This window comes from Callorhinus ursinus, unplaced genomic scaffold, assembly GCF_003265705.2.
Source record: "Callorhinus ursinus isolate GAN/ISIS: 27379988/994484 unplaced genomic scaffold, GSC_fseal_2.0 scaffold30, whole genome shotgun sequence".
NCBI lineage: Eukaryota > Metazoa > Chordata > Mammalia > Carnivora > Otariidae > Callorhinus > Callorhinus ursinus.
The window spans coordinates 11131921-11148456 of NW_027397092.1; the positions used below are offsets into that span (position 1 = coordinate 11131921).

The 16536-nt window shown below is 42.0% G+C and overlaps 1 long non-coding RNA gene and 1 pseudogene across 1 annotated transcript in view; both read right to left on the reverse strand.

Annotated features, from left to right (window-relative positions):
* LOC141370283 (uncharacterized) overlaps positions 1 to 16536 on the reverse strand; it is a 165577-nt gene that overhangs the window by 94878 nt on the left and 54163 nt on the right. The gene's annotated exons all lie outside the window — the stretch shown is intronic.
* On the reverse strand, positions 11652 to 12002 carry LOC112815039 (NADH dehydrogenase [ubiquinone] 1 alpha subcomplex subunit 5 pseudogene; annotated as a pseudogene).

The window sequence follows — 16536 nt, forward strand, 5'->3', positions numbered from 1 at the left end:
AGCATGGAATTCTTCAGGGGTAAACCACCAACTCATCAATGACACTCTCATTTAAAAAAAAAAAAATCCCAATTGCCTATTTGCATGACTCAAAGACTATCCTTTGTGACTATATTAGCTGAGACCAAAACCTCAATGTTAAAATTATGGGTAGAATAATTTGACTTATATTTGGAGTTCCCATTTGGCAAAAGTAATACAAACTCAATTTTCATTTATTTGGAATTCCTTCCTTTTCATTGGTTGTATCTAAGTTTGGGGGAGTTTATGTAAAGCCAAGGCCTTGAGAGGTGTGTTCCATGGTTCTTGGGTCATCATCCATAATGGTATCCCCCAGGCTACACCCAGCTGCCCCTCAAAGGCTGAGAGGAGCCACACCTGTGTGCGTGTATGGAAGTTTATCAACTTTGTGCCAATGGTTGTTTTCTCAAACCAAACACCAAGAGGTCTATCCAAATGGGATGAGTTTAGTGTGCTTTGGTGGTAGAGAGATGAGCATGGCTGCCTTCCAAATGTGATGAGTTTTGTGAATGAAAGAATCTCTAGCATAGATGGAAAAAAAAAATCATTCCACAGATTCTACAACTGGAAACTCATTTTCATTATCCAAGTATTTTTCCTAGGTCTTTTTATATTAAAGAAAAAAAGCTAGTTATAACTTATCTTTATTCAACTCTCTTAAACCTTCCAATTTTTTTTTTTACATTTTAATGATTCTAAATTACATATTCTGGAGGATAATTAATTTAGACCTAGCATGTACTTATGTGGCATTAAATCACCCTGGTACAATATGCCACCTTCCCCAAAGGATGCATTATCCCAGGTTTAACACTATGCTCTTCATAGGGTGATATTGTGCTTCTTTTCTCCTGTCAATCCAAGCTGTAGTAGGTGCTCCATAAACGCAGGCCATCCTGTATTCCCTTGTGATGATGGAGCATCCCATCAAGAGCATGGGCGCTCAACTATGAGTGCTAGATTTGAAAACCAGCTCTGCCACTTAGTAACAAGGTAATTTTATCCAAATTACTTGCGTTCTCTACATCTTAATTTCCTCTTCTGTAGAATAGGGTAATAACAGTACCTGTCACATGGAGTTGTTTAAAGAATTAAATGATATAATGTACATCAAGCACACAGAAAAGTGTGTGATGTGAATATAGGCCATTTTTAAGATTTCCATGAAATCAGGTCATAAATCAGATCATTCTAAAGTGAATCACGTTTTCTTACACTACTGTCTGCAAGAGTACTATGTACTTGTGTCGTTTTCTTAGGTTTTCAGTGGGGAAGGGGGTCATGTTTGTTTGTCTGCTTAGCGTCAAATGCCTAGTGGCTAAACCAGCAAAATCAAAAACAAAAATAAATTACGAAAATGTAAAAACCTTGTAATTAGACTCAAATTCTAGACTAGTACATCAACCAAACCTCTAATTCTGTAGATAAATAAAACTTCATCTTAAGAAATCTTACCACCAATATCCACTCTCCCAAGATGGCAATGCCCATATATAACAAGAGTGTCTAAATAGAGGCGCCGGGGTGGCTCCATCGGTTGAGCATTGGACTCTTGACTTAGGCTCAGGTCATGATCCCAGGGTCCTGAAATCGAGCCCCACGTTGGGTTCTGCTTTCAGCGAGGAGTCTGCTGGTCCCTCTCCCTCCCTTTCTGCTCCTCCCTCTGCTTGCATTTTCTCTCTCTCTCAAATAAATAAATAAAATCCTTAAAAAAAAAAGAGTGTATAAATATAAAAAGACCCATATAAAGGAAAAGTCAAAGAATTGTGCATGCCCTCACTTAATGGCACACTTCCAGAGGACAAGCCTCATGTATTCTGTAGACAGTGCAGGCAAAGAGGGCTTACCCTTCCAACAAAGACTCTAAGGAATTATAATTTGCAAGATATATTCCTTTGATACTGTGGATATTGACTCTTTCACAAATGCAAGTTACAATATTGGGGTTTTGTTCTTCTGAAACATCCTATGAAAAAGTCACCGATCAAGTACTCCTTAGCCAGGTAGCTAGATGCGTGTTGATTTAAAAATCCTTCTAAAGATAACTCTCTCTGCCATGAAGAGGCCTTCTTAGCCCTGGGCGTTTCATTCATCATCCTTAGCTTTTGCTGAAAAAAAGTTGGCTGTTCACCTCTCTCTAAAGATCAAATCTACTGTGCTCAAGACAAATTGCTTCCTTCTTCGAGCCTTAAAAATATATGTTTACTTCTAAGTCCTAATGAAGATACATTACTTCAAAAGCCACAAAGTAGAGGTCCCAGATACGCCTTTTGAGTGAATCCCAAGAAAGGTTGTTAGGTTGTGGGCATAAGAGGTTTCTTCTGTCTTGAATCAATCCCTTAAAGTGTTCCTCCAAGCTCTCTGCAGTCGGTGCTAACCAGCAGCCTCAGAGGGTCAGAGAAAGGCCAGCTACTGGAAATGACTTGGACCCCTGACACAGTAACCGAACGATGAAATGATTCTTTTTCCCGTAAAGGAGGACAATCCTCCACTCTTTTCATACAATACGCTCAGAGGGGAAGACCAAAATAGAAGCGGAAAAAGCTTTCCACAAAAGATGTAATAACAATTTTCTTTACTTGAGCCCATAGAAGGCAAGTCGTTAAGAGTATTCTACTGAACTAGGAGATACTCAGAGAGACATCAAGGTCCAGAAGAGTTCAAACCTCCTCCACTCAACTGAGAACAAACACATGACTTTGAAGGACAGATACCAGCTTCTTCTTTTCCCAGAACCTTCAGAATGATGCACATTGCAGTCAGAGGTCTTTATGGAAAAACGAGGGGGGAATGAGGTGTGACGATCTTGAGCAATTTTCAAAAGAGCACTCAGCAAGGCAGTGGCAGGTCAGGAAAACTGCTATCCTGCCTCTGAGAGCTACATTTCATTTTCTCCAACACAAGAACTGATCCTGGGTGCCCAACTACTAGAGGACCACAGTTATACAAATGTTTCTTGTTAAGAAAACCAGCTGAAAATGTAATGTGGAAAAGCAAAATATCATCTCCACACACGTCTTAACCGTCCCTAAGATAACTCCAGGCCACAACAACCTCTCCTGACTCTGGGATGAGCAGATTCAGGTCCAGTGGTTTTCAAACCTGGCTCCGTGGATGACCCTTTGCGGAGCACTTGGGAGAGTGAGAAGAGCCAGGTGAACTCTGCCTTTCTACCACAACTTCAACCAGCAAAGCTCTAAGCTTGCCTGCTTCAAGGGGTCCATGATATTTAATTTTTTTAAAAAAATTGAAGGTAACCCTATACCTTTAAAAATGAAGGAACCAAAGCAAAGAGAAGTTAAATAACCAGAAAGAAGTACTGTTGAAAGAATGAGTGGTGGAGATCAATATGTAAACCAAGGCCTGAGATCTAAAAAAGCAAAGGAGGTGAACTTAGTTCATCCGAGGACCCAGGAGGATGAGCACTTTCAAGAAATGATTCCTCATAAACACATATTACAAACCCAAGGTGGGCTTGGTTGACTGACTTAATTTAATATTGGTCCCTCTTCCTTTGAACCTCATTTTCTTGTAACAGGAAATAAAAAATGGCAGCATGACTACTAACCTTTTTCATCACAAATACATTTATCCCCCTGCAAATTACCTCAGTGATTGATTCTATTCTTTTTTCCTCTTTCTGTCCTAAATCCCTCCTCCTTCCCATAGCTACCTCTTCAAACCCCTACCCTTCTATAAGGTTCTCTTCTGAATCAGTAAAACCAATTTGGCCCCACACAACGCCATGTGTCTTATCCAAAAACATCAATTCTATCAATCTTGCATCTGTGGGCGATTTTATTTTGTGAAACACGCAGAAAAAGAGTACTTACAAGGGGTAATATAAGACTATTAGTCCCCTTCATATAGTGGTAACAGTGGAACCAGACGACACAAGGAATCCTACAGCTGGAGGATTTAACGACTGAAGAGTCCTTAAACAGGCCATTCAAACCACCACCACCACCTTCACAGAGCAACCTCCTTAGGCTCTGACAACAAGAAACAATTCGAAAAGCATCCAGAGATAAACTTTATTTTTTTTAAAGATTTTATTTATTTATTTGATAGAGGGAGACACAGCGAGAGAGGGAACACCAGCAGAAGGAGGGGGAGAGGGAGAGGCAGGCTTCCCGTGGAGCAGGGAGCCCGATGCGGGACTCGATCCCAAGACTCCAGGATCATGACCTGAGCCGAAGGCAGTCGCTTAACCAACTGAGCCACCCAGGCGCCCTATTTTTCCATTTCTGTTTCTATTTTATTTGTGTCTTTTGACCCTTCTATATACTCCTCTTGGTTCTCCAAACACCCCTCTCCTCCTGAAATGCCAGACTATCCACTAGGTTTCAATAGGGTCTGAATAAGAAAAAGAAAACATTTTTCTAAGCTCCTCCATACTATATCCTTAATTGGGCAACTGAGTTGCTTTTTCTCAAATTACCCAAAAGCCTACTAGCTAGTAAATATTATTGTTAATATTTTCATACAGTATATTCTCTGTCTTTTTTCTCTGTAGAGGTATGGATGGATCGACAGGGGGAGGGGGGTGTTCTGAATTGCATTGCTTGTGTTTTTGTAAAGTTTTTTTATTCAACAATATCTTTTGAACACCTTTCTACATCATTAAAATTGATCAGCATTATTGTTCTCATGCTCGTTCAGTATCCCATCATCTACATGCCATAACTTGTTGAAATCCAGGATGAATCCTGCCTTCTGAGAAGTTGCTTCTTTAGTCTGGTTCAAAGTGTTGGAATTACTCCCCTTTTTACAGCCCTCCTACTACTCTTTGAGTAAAATCCAAACTCCTTCCCAGGGCATCCAAGACCCTCCCAGAACCTAACCTGGGATTCTTCCCAGCAGTCCCGTCCCTCCCAGCCTTCTCTTAGCCTAGAAGTCTAACAGACTTCTCACCACTTCCCGCTCGCTCCACAGAAACTCGAGCCTCTGCGCATCCCTGGAACGTCCTTCCCCACCTGGTCCACGTGGCTAATTCTCCCTCCTCTTTTTAATATCCTCCTCCACAGCCTTTGGTGCCAAGAGCAGAGTTAGCTGCTCTCTTTTCTCTGTCTAGGAAGCCATTTCTCTATTTCTATACAATGGCATTCCTCATGTTGTATTATGATTTTTTTATGTAAATATTTACCTCTCTCACAATCCTGGCTTTATCCCTAATGTTTTGTACATTAACCTTCCCTCAATAAATGTTTGTTGAGGTGAATTCAATCCTTCAACCTATGGACCAGGCATACAATTGGATGGGATCAAACATTCAGTGCAGCTGAAGTTCTGAGTCCCAAGGATGAAGTGCATTTCCACCGCTACAGCTGCAGCCCTGATACATCAGCAGCAATTGACATTGCTAATCTACGTTTTCTCCACTAACTTCCAGCTTGTATGCAAGGGAAAGAGTCTAAAGGGTGGTATCACTGATAACATTTGAACTCTTTCTATTGTAAGGAGGGAATGATGAATTCAGGCATTATGTCCAACATCCCATGATAATCGAAAACTCCTGGAAGAGGTACACAATGTGAGAGAGCCATCAATACTGTTACGGAAAACAATAAAAGTCGGGCAACAATATAGAGGTAACAGTTAAATGTGAATATTGGCAAATGTGAAACATTTCATTAACTTTACCAGTCTTTATGACTTCCTTTCCTTTTCCTTTTCCAAGAAATAACACAGAACTTTCTGCTGAACAATCCACCAAGAAATATCAAATGACTTAGTCTTAGATAGCGTTTTCAGGAAACAAAAGAGAGAGAGAGAGAGAGAAGATGTCTAGATAACATTGGTTTCGGTGATATCAATATTTAGTTTCTATTTTCCTCTTAGGCTTAGTGAAGCATGACAATTGTTTTTTCGATAAGATACAGTCTTAACAGCACTGCAATACTAATCATGTGGTGTTCTGCATTGCTTTGTACCGTTCTTGTGCTGTTCCTAATTGCCACTGATTTATTGGATGCTTGGCCTCCTAAGCGTGGTTCATATGGACACTGAAACCCAATGAAATCAAAATCAACACTGCGATAACGTGAGTCTGAAAAACATACAAATGTTGCCAACTTAACGATCCTTTCCTTAACAAACCACTAGACATACCCAAACTCAGACTTCCCTTAAGTCAGTGAGAAGAACCGTGTTTCCTTTACTGTTCCACTTTTTAAAGAACTGTAACAAAGAAATCGAGACATGCACAAATCCTAAGTGCACAGCTCAGTAAATGTGCGCAAAGGAAGCCCACCAACGTCACCAGGACGTAAATCATACACAGTACCCCCAAAGCTGCTCTTGCCTGCTCTCTCCAGCCTACCTACTTAAGTAACTCATATTCTGGTACATTAGCTTTGTGGTTTTCTGAACTTTACATAAAGGGACTCAATACAGCATACACTCTTGTGTCTGGTTTCTTTTGCTCCAAATGATCTTCCTGAGATGCATCTTTGTTTTTGCATGTGCCAAGAATTTGCTTCTCGTCATTCCTCCACAGAAGCTCTCTTTTTTTTCTTTCTTTCTTTTTTGTTTTTTGTTTTGGTTTGGTTTTTTGGGTTTTGGGGTTTTTTTGTTTGTTTGTTTGTTTCAGGAGCATCTACACAAACAAGCCAGACTTCTGAGGAAAACACTTTGAGACACGTGGCGCTTGGTGTTAAAATATAAAAGCTTTAGCCAAAAGAGGAAACAGTGAAAAAGATGACCTTTTGAAATAACCTGAAGTCAACTGTTAAGAAGCAGCTTTTTGAGGCAAGAAATGGAACAGCGAAAAGAGCCCTGTGAGATAAGCCAGAAGAATGGTCTTGGAAAGAAATGCCCAGAACTGGAACATCTATCTTGGTTCAAAAGCAAATAAAATTGGCCCTTTGGAAAAGATTTTGATTCAGGCTGTCTTTGCTCTCATTTCTTTCACAAATTCTCGCTTTTTTTCTTGCTTCTGCCGTTCTGCAACTGTTCTGAAGGCCACACCTCCGCGGACGACCGGGTTTTGCCACACCTTTTCTCACACTGTATGGTACGTGACCAACAATTCCTCACATAAAAAGGCATTTTCATTCTGTTTCTACCTCTTTTATCTTATCTTATTTTTTTTCAAGATACTTTCATTTTTAAGTAATCTCTACACCCAACGTGGGGCTTGAACCTGCAACCCTGAGATTAAGAGTCACACACGCTACCGACCAAGCCATCCAGGGGCCCTCTCTTTCTGCTTCTTTTTAAACACAGGTTATTAAAAGCTTTCTTCTTTAAACAGAGATTATCAAAGGTTTTCTTTCAATAAAAAAGTAAGTTTTTGGATTTCCATTACAGTGAGCTACCATGTCAGAAGTTTATAAAATTAATAACTATTGCTACCAGCTAATTCTAATATTTAAGATACAGAAATTTTTACTAGTGCTTCATAAAGTTACATGCATTTAAAACATAAATTATTTTTATTCCATTATGATAATGTTTATTAGGGCAATTATCAAAATAATCTCATAAATATCAGTGCCATATACCGAATATAAAAATACCCTTTTCTTCTCCCTTAACAAAAAATCCTAATTCACGAAAAAAAAACTTTCACTAGTGTTTTTTTTTTAAAGATTTTATTTATTTTTCAACAGAGAGAGAGAGACAGCGAGAGAGGGAATACAAGCAGGGGGAGTGGGAGAGGGAGAAGCAGGCTTCCCGCGGAGCAGGGAGCCCGATGCGGGGCTTGATCCCAGGACCCTGGGATCACAACCCGAGCCGAAGGCAGACGCTTAACGACTGAGCCACGCAGGCGCCCAAACTTTCACTAGTTTTAATACAACTCATTTGAGGTACATTTACTATAGTTTTTAAAATAGATTAATCGGGGCACCTGGGTGGCTCAGTGGGTTAAGCATCTGCCTTCGGCTCAGGTCGTGATCCCAGGGTCCTGGGATCGAGTCCCACATCGGGATCCCTGCTCGGCGGGAAGCCTGCCTCTCCCTCTTCCACTCCCCCTGCTTGTGTTCCTGCTCTCGCTATCTCTCTCCCTGTCATATAAATAAAATCTTTAAAAAACAAATAAATAAAATAAATAAAATAGACTAATTGATTCCAGTGAATCTGGGGAAAATTTTTTTTTAATCTAAGCTTTTCCCTAAACCCTTCCACTTAGAGAAGGTTAACTCAAGTTGTCACAGATTTAAACTATTTATCAGGAACGGGAATAGGCATGTAGGGATATTTACCACAGAAGAGAGACGGTAGGTGTGATTGGTCACCACATGAGTAGTCTGATTTCTGGTTTGTTTGTTTGTTATTTATTTATTTCTGGTTTTAAAACCAAATCCAATATAAGAGGGCATCCAAAGTTCATTTCATTGGCTACCCAAATATACGGTAGTAAATTAAAAGTGGTCTTAAATTATTTTAGCTCTCTCCATCAGGAGACTGAGTCTACTTCCCCACAAGTGAGTCACCTTGTGATTGCTTTGACCGACAGAATGAGGCAGATGGGATGAATGTGGCTCTGAGTTCAGGCTTCACGAGCCTTGCCACTTTGAGGCCACCCCCCTGGATCTGCTGCCTCCACAGGAGAAAGCTTCTGCTAGCCTCCTGGGGGAAGACAGCGTGTGGAGCAAAGACAAGCTCTCTGGGCTGCAGTCCCTGATGGGTAATTGTATCAACCTGACCGACCTCACAGATGCCCAGATAGCTAGTAAAACATGTCCTGGTGTGTCTGTGAGGATGTTTCTGGAAGAGATTAGCATTTGACTCAGTAGATTGAGGGGAGAGATCTGAGCTCACCAGTGGGGGCAGGCAGCGTCCAATCCGTTGGGACAGAAAGGGGAAGAAAGGACAGCTTCTCCTTCTTTTTCAGCTGGGACATCCATGTTCTCCTGCCCTCAGACACTGGAGCTCCTGGTTCTCAGCCTTCAGGCTTGGACTGAATTATACCACCAGCCTCCCTGGCTCTCCGGCTTGCAGATGGCAGACTGTGGGACTTCTCAGCCTCCATAACTGCCTGAGCCAATCCCTATAATAAATCTCCTCGTGTATATCTACATATATTCTATTGGTTCTGTTTCTCTGGAGAACCCTGACTGATACACCAACCAACAAGCATGCAGAAGACAACAACTATGTGCATATGCCCCAGGTAAGAGCCGCAGAAGAAAATGCCCAGCTGAGCCCAGCCCAACTTTATGAAGAACAACAACAATGAATTGCTCATGTAAGCCCCTAAATTTGAGGGAGGTTTGTGACACATCAACAGGTCAACGAGAGAGGCACCCAGAACCCATTTCATGATGTAACATACCCACTCAGTGAGGAAAACAGGCTAGTAGAGTTGGGGTTTCACTATCTGGTCTCCTATCCCACGTTTCTACTTCAGTTTTCCGCCTAATTTAGTCCCAATTTATTTCAAATTGGAGCAACTATACTTAACTCCTAGTATCTGCCTCTCCCCCCATTTACCTCCCAAACCCATCCCGCTTCCATGTTACCACCTAAGACAAATACACCTAAGATCCTAATTAAACTTCTCCCTGCCACCACTCTTCCTTTCGACCACACTTCTGCAAATGGGATAGAGTCCTGAGCCTACCCTTCATAACCCTTCATGAGGCCCTACGCCGAAGCAGAAGAGGCAGGAGTATTGCCCCATTGGTCCCATTTCCCACTGATCTAGAGTTGCTCCCAGATGTGTTAACCTCCCCTGTGCTTCCAAGCTGGGCATATGCCATAACCTAGAAAGTTCCGTACAGCACCTACAGCCCCCAAGGAAATCCTGGGGCATTAGGTGAGGCACTTGAAGGGGAACCTTATCACCTTAAAAGGAGTGGAAGCCTGCATGGAACTGTCTAGGAGGGCCACAGCTGAAATCTGAGGGCAGCCAAGCACACATGAATCACTGTGCCAGCCACACCTGCTATTCTGAGTCTGCAGTCTTAGATAAAAGGTCTCCTGGGACATCGCTGGAGCCCCTGAGGTGGTCATGCAAACCTTGGATCTCCATGAATTACTGAAGCTTCTGCTTTCAGACACTGTTACCTCAATTAAACTGATCTGTGGCCAGGTTGCTCTTTCTAGGACAAACTTACTGCAAGACAACCAGAAACACCTCCATGGAGAGTCCCTTGATGTATATTTGTTAAAAGAGCCAACCGAAAATTGGACAGAATCACCTGGGAAACTTGTTTTCAGAACTCTGATGCCCAAGCCCCGCATCAAACCTGTAGAATTCTGAAATCTATAGGAGTGGGGGTATTTGTACAAGCTCACAGTGTGGTTCAGAGAGCAGAAAGCTTGAGGACAACCTGTTAAGAAAATGACTCTAAAACAGGATTCATTCACCACTGGGTGGCACCAGAATTTCAAAGATGAAAATTTCCACTCGGGCATAGTTTGCTTCAGGAGTACAGCAAGTATATTTCCCTTTTCTCTCTATCCTCCACAACTCCCCAACTTTTAGAAAAGGGGTATATCACACCAACATAAATATTCCACTCAGTATCAGTGTGGCACTTTCTCCCTGAATTTATTTAGGGTATAACAAATTGTCTTGTTCTGCAGGGACCTTGGAGGGGGCTATTTCAGCACTGCCCCCCCCTCTTTCCCTTAGCATCTTCCCTTCCAAGTGCAATGTCTGGAAGAAGAAAATCCACTGTGAGTACCGGCCTCAACAGCAAGGAGTGACTGGACAAAGAACAATTATATGACAAGTCCCGAAAGCCATATTTAGCCATCTGTAGTTTTTCGATCCCTGCCCTTTCCCAAAAACCATGACTTCAAAACTACACCAGAATCACATTTATCCTTTCCAAACTCCCACTGCCTCAGTGCAAAAGTATTTGACAACTTTTTAACAGTTTGGTCCTCTCTTCTTTCTCAGAGCTTTGGCACATTAAAAAAATCCCATACAGATAATGTCATTTAAAAATTTCTCTGTATAGTCCATTTCTTTGAAATCTGCTTGAGGTCACTGTATGTAACCTTGCATGCAGTTATTTTTAAATGTGCACTGAACAGAAATGACTGGAAAGATGAACAAAACAAATAACATTTATTTTATCAATCCTATAAATATCTACTGAGCAACTGTATGTACCAGGCACTTTGATACACACTAGCGGGGAGATATGGGGTTGAACACAACAAGAAGATGGAAGGTCTCCTGGACTTATATTTCTAGTTGAGAGAAATATGGAGGCGGGTAGCAAATAAACGAATAAAATAAGGAGAGTGACAACTCTTCCAAAAAGTGAAGCAGAATGAGGTGATAGTTTCTGCACAAGGTGGGATTAGTGTGGACAAGGTGGTCAGGGAAGGCATCCCTGAGGAGGCGGCATGTGGACCAAGAATAAATGGATGATAAGAAGAGCCATCCAGGCAGGGAGTACAGCAAGGGCAGCAACCGGGGGTTGGACAAGCCTGGTACACGGCAGGTCAGGAAGGAAGCCAAGGTAGGGAAGCATCAGCCACATGAGGTTGGAGACACGAGCGAAGAGAGACCTTGTCAAGGCCAGAGACGGCAATCTCCATATACATGAAATGGGAAATCACCAGAAGGTTTTAAGGAGGAAAGCAACATGGTCTTATTTATTTATTTATAGTAACAGAAGATTTAATTACATCAGTTTCCCGTCAACACACTAGTTGTTTAGTGATTACCTTGGCCATTTCCACTGGTTGACAGGAGGCTCTTCCACCAAAGGCTCCCGTGGTTTCCAGTGTATCATTTTTCCTGCCAGACTTACTTCATTTGCAGCCCCAAGTATCCCCTCAGCTAGTTGGCCACCCTGAAGTTGGTCTTCTAATTTCTTAACATCTAGCTCCACTTCAACCAGACTCCACTTCTCATTTGCAATCTGTTTTGCATACAAGCTATAGGCTGCATTTTTAGGAATTTGCTCAAGAACATCAAGAGTCTTTGTGTACAACATTGTGAGCCGTCTGTGCGGACTCTCACATGTAACCAATCCCACCAGGCAAGCGGTCTTCCTCAGCAAACCCACCATGACAGCGCCTGTGTATTTATTTTTTAGATCATCTCGGCTCCCGATTGCAAAGGGGACACAAATGGAAGCCGAGAGCACAACTGGAACCTGGCAGTAATTGTCTGCATGGGCGATGACGGTCGCTTGACTAGAAATAGGCACAGCCATGGAGAGAAGGGGTCACATTCTGGAGTGTTCTGGTAGGACTTGCTGATGGAATGCATGTGGGGAATGGGGGTGTGAGAGAAATCAGCAACACCTCAATTCCCGTTTGATCGATGAGGTAGATGGGGAGACCAATTACGAAGGGTAAAACAGGTCCAGAGGAAAACTCTAGGAAGAGTCTAGAGGAAAACTCTCAATTTAAAACACTGGTTTGGTCACACAAAGTTTGAGATGTTTATTTAGTATGGGAACAGTCAGAGGGGAATTACGAGAGTTAATAATCATCAGCATATAGTATTATTTAAAGCCTGGATAATAGCCTCTCATATCCTATAAATATCACATCATATAAATATTATTTAACAGCTGGATAATATCACCTAGAGAATGTGTACAGATAGGAAAGAGTATCAGGGACCGAGCCCACTGACTCTACACTGATGCTCTCCTGTTCCTCTCTCTGTAGAGGAAAGACTGTACTGGTTATGGAAAAAAATGATGTCATTAAGATCAATATTGGTGAGAATAATAATATTCTATATGGTATTGCAAAAAATAAATAAGGGGGTGGCTGGGTGGCTCAGTTGGTTAAGCAACAGACTCTTGATTTTGGCTCAGGTCATGATCCGGGGGTCATGAGATCGAGCCCCACATCAGGCTCTGCACTGGGTGTGGAGTCTGCTTAAGATTCTCTCTCGCTCTCCCTGTGCCCCTCCCGCCTCCCACTCACATGCAAGATTTCTCTCTCTCTCTTAAAAAGAAAAAAAAGAAAGAAAGAAGGACTACATAAAATATCTAAGTGTCTGACACAGCGCAGACAATCAAGAAAATATGATTTATTTTTCCTATTTCCTTCCTGGGTAAAAAATGGACTTGGCAGTAAATTGCAATAGAACCAAAATCTTTCTATTAGTTCAGATGTCTTTGCAGCCATAGGAAGTCACGGTTATCATCTGCCTCCACATTTCCAAAATGAGATTCTTCCTATAGGGTCTTAAGAGGTTTCCAGAATCTCTATTAAGCCTGAGTTAATAAAGTTGAACAGATTTCTCGAATACAGACCTTCACAAAGGTCTTTAAGGGACAGACCTTGTATGCAGCATTTCCTGACTTTCACACAGGCTAGAGAAATCGTCCACAGAGTTTAGGAAAACACTGACTGGCTCCATGCACACATTTTATAGATGAGAAAACCAAGCACAAAGGGGATAAAGTCACCTGGCCTGGAGCTCGTTGTTATAAAACCTACCGTTACTATGAAACTGCTTGCCCCAACTTTCCCATCTGAGTGCCTATTCCTGCTATTTTCCTTAAAGATGAATCAGCGAGTTAATGAGGGGTCAACAATAGGCTTTTCAGGTTGATAAGATGCCCCTGGTAGGCCTCAAGTTCCTTCCTGGGTCTGAAGGGCTCACATGTGATTTATGAGGACCAGCCTAAGAATCACTATGTTACATATCCCTACCAAGAAAAGGGAGATAGATTTTCCATTTTTTTCTAAAGTACAAACTATTACTATATTTATGGCTTTGCTTCCAGTCATGTGTGTGACTTTGGATCCATCCACATCATGTCAAATCTCCGAACTTCCATTTATCTGGCTGTTAATAATAAGGGCAGTAAAATGAGAGTTAATATTTGCTAAAGCTTTGGCCCATAACACAAAGTTTCTAAATCAGCAGAAACTATTGCTACCAGTGATCAAAAGAACCTTGGACTAACTTTCTTAAAAGCCTTATCTTCCCCATCACCATTTTGCAGAAAAGAAAACTAGAGTACACAAATACTAAACCCTCAGTGGGTCAGAGGGCCTAATGCCTGAGGCATGAGGCAGGGTTGGAGGCCAGCTTTGTTGGTGCAGCCCCTTCAATGCAAAGCCCTCGGGTGCAGCTCATGGAGGGGTCAGAAGAAGGACTTCCGTAGAAAGACCCAAGAAGTGGCACCTGGGTGGCTCAGTCATTAAGCGTCTGCCTTCGGCTTAGGTCATGATCCCGGGGTCCTGGGATCGAGCCCCACATCGGGCTCCCTGCTCCACAGGAAGCCTGCTTCTCCCTCTCCCACTCCCCCTGTCTGTGTTCCCTCTCTTGCTGTCTCTCTGTGTCAAATAAATAAATAAAATCTTAAAAAAAAAAAAAAAAAAAAGACCAAAGAAGAGCTAGCAGTGGGTACAGCCAAACAGGGGAGTGGGAGCACTACCCAAGAGCGTGGGTATGATGGTTTGGGGATGTCATGGCAACAGTGTGTAGGTCTACCAACTACAGCTTTGAGATCTTTAACAGACGTCATCTACCTGATTTTAAAACTGTTTTTTCTTATTTCTAATGATAATCGGATCCTGAAGTATATGGAACTATTATCCCACGATGATTCCGCTGCACTCCCTAAGTTCCCCATCATCACTTACTGAAACTGAAGACACTCTCAAAGTACATTCATTTAGCTCAAACGGCTGACAACAGTTAAAAAATAATAGCCCATGGGAGGAGCTTCTATCATCTTATCCTATTAGTATTATGAATATAGGATGTGAAGCAGTTAGCTATGACGGCATAACCATCTCAAAACATATGGGTTTAAAAAACGATTGTTTTGGGACGCCTGGGTGATACAGTCGGTTAAGTGCCTGACTCCTGGTTTCGGCTCAAGTCGTGATCTCGGGGTCCTGGGATCGAGCCCAGCTTCTGGTTCTGCACTCAGCGTGGAGTCTGAGATTCACTCTCCCTCTCCCTCTGCCCCTTCTGCTCACGCACTCTCTCTCTCTCTAAAGTAAATAAATAAATCTTTTTTTAAAAAATAACTTGTTTCGGGCGCCTGGGTGGCTCAGTTGGTTAAGCGACTGCCTTCGGCTCAGGTCATGATCCTGGAGTCCCGGGATCGAGTCCCACATCGGGCTCCCTGCTCAGCAGGGAGTCTGCTTCTCCCTCTGACCCTCTTCCCTCTCGTGCTCTCTATCTCTCATTCTCTCTCTCTCAAATAAATAAATAAAATCTTTTTAAAAAATCCTATAATTAAAAAAAATAACTTGTTTCTCAGGAGGCGATGGGTTGGCAGGTAGTTCTACTGATCTAGTTTGGCCAGATTCTGTGTAGGCTCAGTCTCTGGTCGATGGCAGGTCCACTGGGAGCTCAGTGCTCCATGATGGCTAAAATGACTCAGCTCTCCTCCGGGTGGCCTCACATGGAGCATGCCCCAAACGCAGACATGTTGTCATGGTGACCAGAGGGAAGCCAGAGAGGAAGCAGAAACATGCAAGGCTTCTTGTGGTCTACACTCAGAATCATCCCATCATCACCTCTGCCTCATTGTACTGGCCAAAGCAAGTCACAAGCCCGACCCAAGTTAGGGTGGGCAGGAACTACAGGTTATTGGACAGGGGTATGGATAGAGGCCATTAAATTAATTGAGATCATCGATGCCTTCAATCTAACACAGGGTGGAAGGGCAAAATTTGATTCAAAGAGTAGAGAAGGGACGATAGAGAATAAAAGTTACCTGCGTTCTTAATAATCTCATGCCTGGAAATCTCATTCTGTTATCGAGGCCTCAAACTCAAGCAAATTGGACTCTTCATCTGTAAATCTTCGTCTCAGTTTTTCCTGTGCAAGTAAATCATCTACACAGATAAGACTGTGTTTTACAATGGACACAGATTAAAATTCATGAAATACTTAAAATATTTTATCACTTGAGTTCAGCCCAATAATTTTGTTTGGATTTTTGTTTGATCCAGAATAAAAAAAAAACTTTAACGTCCTTTTTTTATTCTTCTAATTAATGAGCAACTGTAGTATTTGCATTAGTGATACGGTGGAACACCTAAAAAGAAAGAAGAATAAAAAAGATCAACTTCACTGTGAAAGAGGCTTCTCTAGTATGACAGATTTATCATCAGTCAATATTTATATTTGAACCCCCACTGTAAGCAAAGAACCATGACGAATACAGTACAAAACACATTTCTTTAAAAATATCCTCTGAAAAAAATAAATAAAATAAAAATAAAAGTATCTTCTGATTATAGAAAGTGCAGATGAGGCAGAGGTGATAAAAACACTGATAATATCATTTAACAATGAATATCAAAGCTGTTGTGTTGGGCATATTTTTTTAAGATTTTATTTATTTATTTGGCAGAGAGAGAGAGAGAGAGAAGCACAGCAGGGGGAGGGGCGGAGGGAGAAGCAGGCTCCCCACTGAGCAGAGAGCCCAAGGTAGGGCTCCATTCAGGACCCCAGGATCATGACCTGAATGAAAGGCAGATGCTTAACTGACTGAGCCACCCAGGAGCCCCAGACATGTTTAATTTAAAGAATATATAGTCATGCAAACAGGAGGAAGCTGAAGCCCATTTAGGGAGAATGAGGGAGGAATCTCTGAGGTAGCACATACT